Raw genomic sequence first — 6,257 nt, 5'->3', positions numbered from 1 at the left:
TTATCTCCCCAGTAATGTTTCAAGCGTTAAGCATTAACTCGAAAATTACCTCCCTTACCTTGAAGTTCAACAACTCCGTATGGATAGACTTGATGAATCATAAATGGACTGGACCAATGTGATTTTAACTTACCTGGAAAGAACCTTAATCTGGAATTGAATAACAAGACTTGCTGACCTGCTTCAAATTCTCAAACTCGAATGTGCTTGTCATGCCATTTCTTGAGTCACTCCTTAAGTAATTTGGCATTCTCGTATGAAGACATTCGGAATTCTTCTAACTCGTTAAGTTGAAGTATCTGTTTCTTTTTAGCAATTTTAAGATCCAAGTTGAGTCGTTGGAGAGCCCAGTAAGCTTTGTGCTCTAACTCCAAAGGCAGATGATAGGCTTTCCCAAAGACCAACCTAGAGGGTGACATCCCTAAAGGTGTCTTATATGCTGTCGTGTAAGCCCATAAATCATCATCTAGTCTTTTGGACCAATCTCATTGATTTGGGAAAACTACCTTCTCAAGTATGCCTTTGATCTCTTTGTTTACCAGCTCAACTTGCCCATTCTTCTGTGGATGGTAAGTCGTGGCAACGTTGTGCTTCACTCCATGTTTGTCAAGTAACCATTTCAACCACTTGTTCACAAAATGGGACCCTTCATCACTAATGATGGCTCGTGGGGTCCAAACCTTGTGAACACATGCTTCTGTAAAAACTTCATCACAACCTTAGCATCGTTTTTCGGATATGCTTCAGCCTCAATCCACTTAGACACGTAGTCTACAGCTACCAAGATGTCCTTGTGACCAAAAGACGAAGGGAAAGGACCAAGAAAGTCAATACCCCAAACATCAAACAATTCTACCTCAATGATGTTTGTTCGAGGCATCTTGTTTCTGTTGGTGACATTTTCGTCCCTTTGGCATCGATCATAACTCTTTACATAAGCATATGCATCTTTAATTAGTGTTGGCCAAAAGAATCCATCTTGAAATACTTTGGCCGCAGTACGTATTCCTTTGAAGTGTCCCCCACTTAGAGCTGAGTGACAATGGTATAAAACCTTATGTACTTCATCTTCTGCCATGCATCTCCTAATCATTTGATCTGCACACTTTTTAAACAAATATGGTTCTTCCTAGAAATAGTACTTCACATCGTGAAGAAACTTTTTCTTTTAATGATATGTCTTATCAATCGACATCAAACCACAAGCTAAATAGTTAGAAATATTAGTAAACCAAGGGGTATTATAGACATGATTTACCTTCAGTATGTGCTCATCTGGAAATGTCTCCTGAATTGATATAAGTGGAGAATTCCCTTCTTACGGCTCCAATTTGGACAACTGATCTGCTACTTGATTTTCTACTCCCTTTCGATCTTGAATTTCTGATCGAACTCTTGAAGTAGAAGTACCCACAGAATCAGTCTCGGCTTAGTATATTTCTTGGCAAGTAAATACTTAATTGTCGAGTGGTACGTATAGACAGTCACTTTGGTACCTACAAGATAAGATCGAAACTTGTCAAAAGCAAACACAATAGCAAGTAACTCTTTTTCTGTTACCAGGTAATTCAGTTGAGCTCCTGTCAGAGTCCGCCTCGCATAGTAGATGGGATGAAAAACTTTGTTCCTTCGATGGCCCAAAACAGCTCTTATCGCGAAGTCGCTTGCATCACACATCAATTTAAATGGAAAATCCCAGTCTGGTGTGACGATTATGGGTGTCGAAACTAGTCGACTCTTCAAGTATTTAAAACCTTTAAGCACTCTTCATCAAATTTGAATGCCGCGTCCTTCTCCAATAATTTGCCTAAGGGTTTAGCAACTTTGGAGAAGTCTTTGATGAATCTTCGATAGAAACCGGCGTAGCCCAAAAAGCTCCTAACACCCTTTACAGATGTTGAAGGTGGAAGTTTCTCAATAACATATACCTTTGTTTTATTTACCTCGATTTCATGTCTTGTTATCCGATGCCCTAGAACAACACCTTCTCGTAACATGAAATGACACTTTTCCCAATTGAGTACGAGGTTTGTTTCTTCGCATCGCCTTAGTATCTTGGCTAGATTGGCTACGCAATCATCATATGTATCTCCAAATACTAAAAAATCATCCATAAAAACTTCCAAATATTTCTCAACCATGTTAGTAAAAATAGACATCATACATCTTTGACATGTAGCAGGTGCATTACATAAACCAAATGGCATGTGCCTAAATGCAAATGTACCGTACGGGCAAGTGAATGTTGTCTTGTGTTGATCTTCTGGTGCTACTGTAATCTGATTATACCCCGAGTATCCATCAAGAAAATAGTAATAGTCTCGCCCCAAGAGTCTATCCAGCATCTGATCCAAAAACGGCAAAGGAAAGTGATTTTTCCTAGTCGCCTTGTTCAGCTTTCAATAATCGATGGAAATTCTCCATCCCGTAACCGTTCTAGTCGGTATCAACTTATTATTCTTGTTTTTAATGATCATTATACCTTCTTTCTTTGGTACATACTAGACCAAGCTTACCCATAAACTATCTGAGATGGGGTAAATTATACCCACATCTAACCACTTGATGATTTCTTTGTTGACTACGTTCTTCATGATAGTGTTCAGTCTTTGTTGTCCATCAACTGTCCCTTTTTCACCATCTTCCAAGATAATCTTGTGCATGCATACAGATGGACTAATTCTACAAATATCAGCTATGGTCCATCCAATAGCCTTCTTAAATTGTTTCAATACAATGACAAGTTTCTCTTTTTGCTCATTGGTTAATTCTACTGAAAAAATCACCAGCAAAGTAGAAGCGTTACCTAAATAAACATATTTTAAATGTGAAGGAAGTACCTTGAGTTCTAATTTAGGTGGCTCCTCGATTGATCTTTTGGTTGGGCATAATCCCTATTCTCTAACTCCAAAGATTCAAAACAGGATTGTGGATTAAATCCCCTTTGATTAGCTTCTAGCAAAGCTAAGTATTCATACTCCTCTTCATCATTTTGAGGGTCTAATGTCAAAATTTGTTCTAATGGATCCTCAACATAGTTGAGTTCCTTTTCTATGATTAAATCCTCTAAATCGGACACTGCAGAACAATCATCAATTGTGTCAGGAAATCACATAGACTTAAAAATGTTAAATGTTACCTAATTATCCTAAACACGCATAGTAAGCTCGCCCTTCTGTATATCAATAAGGGTTCTTTCGGTTGCTAAGAACGGTCTTTCTATGATGATTGACACCTCTTTGTCTGTTTCAAAGCCTAGAATCAAAAAATCGATAGGAAAGATTGATTTGTCTATACATACCAATATGTCCTCGATTTTTCCTTCTGGATGTGCTAAGGATCGATCTACTAATTGAAGTGTAACCGTATTCAGTCTAACTTCACCTATCCCTAACTTCCTAAATATTGACATAGGCATCAAGTTGATACTCGCACCCAAGTCACATAGTGCCTTACCACAATATGTTGCTCCAATAAAACATCCATGATCCTTCAATTTTGGAGTTAGTTTATCTTGAAGATATGCACTGCATTCCTTTGTCAAGGCTACCATCTCAAATTCTCCAAGTCTTCATTTTTTAGATAGGATATCCTTCATGAATTTGACATAGTTTGGCATTTGTTTAAGTGCTTCAACGAACGAGATATTGATATGAAGTTGCTTGAGTACCTCTAGGAATTTTTTCAAATTGAATTTTCTGCTTCTGCTTCTGAAGTCTTTGAGGGTAGGGTGGTGGAGGCTTCTTTACTAGAACTGGTTGATTCGTCTTCTATGGCAATTTTGCATCTAACGAAGTTGTTAGTTGATCAGAATTAGCTGGTTCTGAAGTTACCTTGTTAGATTTTGCAGATTCTGGTTCTGGTGAAACTGGAATTTCAACACTCGATTGAACTTCCTCTGAGTCTCGAGCATCGGTTGGCTCCTTTTGAACTTTGAATGTGTTGGGCTCTATTGTCTTTTTTCTCCTCAATGTCAATACTTTACAATTCTCCTTCCTCGGATTCCTCAGATTCTCTGTATCAGTAGGTAAAGCACCTTGTGGTCGGTTTCTGAGTTCAGTTGCAAGCTGACCCATTTGGTTTTCCAGGTTTTTCAATGTAGCTGCTTGTCTTTGGATTAAGGCATCATTCTTGGCCATGTATGCCTTCAAAGAGTTTTCTAAGCCATCGGATGGTTCAGCTTGAGGTTGTTTCTAAACTTGTTGGGTAAAAATACGTGGCTGGGTCGGTCTAGGTTGGGCATGTGTGTTACTGGGTCCAGCCCCTTGGTTACTCCAGGAGATATTAGGGTGGTTTCACCATGATAGGTTGTAGGTATTGGATTGTAGTCCTTGCCTTCCTCAGTTTTGGTTCTGGTTACCCATTTAATAAAAAGATTTTAAGTTCAATGGACATTCTTCGAATAGATGTCCTTCCCCACAATAGACACAGGCTACATTTGCAAATTTATTCGGTGGTTGTGCTGCAAAACTGTTAAACTCATTAGTGGTAAAAGTTTTAAGCATTGAGGATATTGAGGATACCTAAGATGCGAGTGAAGTGAGAGTGTCTACTTCATGTATTCTAGCGACTTGTAACACCCCGAACCCGAGACCGTCGTCGGAGTCAAACACGAGGTGTTAACAGACTTCAAACCACTTATTAAGAATTTCCCAGACAAGCTGCCAATCTGCGTACTAGTCGCTTCGAAAATCATAACTTGAGTTCTACAACTCGAAAATCAGTTTCGTGATTTTTCTCTGAAACTAGACTCGTATATGCATCTACAAATTTTTTCTAGAATTTTTGGTCAGGCCAATTAGTACAGTTTATTAGTTAAAGTCCCCCATGTTACAGGGATCGACTACACTGACCTTTGTGCATTACGACTTGGATATCTTCCTGTACAGGGCTTCAATACTGATGTCGTTTGTTTCTATAGAAACTAGACTCAAAGGGGAATCTATACATGTATGGCATGACTCCTAATTATCTCTGGTTAATTTATAATGAATTTCTAAAGCTGGAACAGGGAATCCAGAAACCGTTCTGGCCCTGTTTCACGAAAACTTAAATATTTCTTAACACACAACTCATATGACTGTTTCGTTTCTTCCATATGAAAGTAGTTTCATCAAGGTTCATTTACATAATTTATTCACTATTTAATTCCATTACTACTATTTTTAGTGATTTTTTAATCTCGCATCACCGCTTTGTCAACATCTCATTACTAAAACAACTATGCCTATTTCATGACTTTTCCTTGATTTAACTAATAATTCATCATGCATGTCCCAATTTATAACCATGACTAGCCATGCCAAGGCTGATCATCACCGAGCATCTCCCCACTACACTATTACCAATTCATGAATTTAACACCGAAATAATCAGCCATGACATTTGGCATAAAAATCGAGTGGGCCTCTACCAATACTCAACCAAAACCGAATTACCTAGACTTGTGTCCAAACATCATAGAACCAAATCCAACCGAACATTATGCCATTTTCGCATGGCTAAAGTTTACATACCAAATTTCAACAAAACATAATAGCCTATACATGCCGAAATGTTCTCCTAGACCGACTAAGAAGAAAATACCAAAAGTTGCTAGCCGGTGTGATGACTTTGACGACGGTCCCGAGCACACAAAATGGATCAAGAACCTAGATAAGCAATAAACAAGCACACCAAATGAGTACATAACTAGTAAGTCATGAGCACTACTCTACCGTCCAACAATAATAATCATAAGTGAAAAACAAATAACACAAAATCAATTTTTCCAAATCATAACAACTATGCTACAATTTCTTAAATTTTTGGTTCGATCTCGTGCCAAGTCCTTCAATTAAATCAATGCCAAGTCAGCCCAATCGATGTAGACTCATTTCCTCAAGTTTGGAACAACGATGCACTAGATACATTTATGCATACACCGCACAACCTCAAATTCAATATTTAGTTAATAGCTCAATCACTTACCTCGTTCATCACAATTTATACCAACAACCAAACGTTGCACACATAGTGCTTATTATGTTCGCACACATAGTGCCATAGTAAATCACACACATAGTGCTATAGTAAATCGCACACATAGTGCCATAGTAAATCGCACACATAGTGCATTTGAGATTCCCTCATGCTTCAACCTCCCAACCGGCACACATAGTGCCACATAATTTTGCACACATTGTGGCCTATGTTGATTCATCATGGTAAAGCAATTTACTAAATTCAAATTGTACATATGGTCATATTAATAAGTA

This window comes from Gossypium arboreum, chromosome 8 (assembly GCF_025698485.1).
Source record: "Gossypium arboreum isolate Shixiya-1 chromosome 8, ASM2569848v2, whole genome shotgun sequence".
NCBI classification, from domain to species: Eukaryota; Viridiplantae; Streptophyta; class Magnoliopsida; order Malvales; family Malvaceae; genus Gossypium; species Gossypium arboreum.
The sequence above is the reverse complement of the archived record's forward strand: the minus strand, read 5'-3'. Positions refer to the sequence as shown.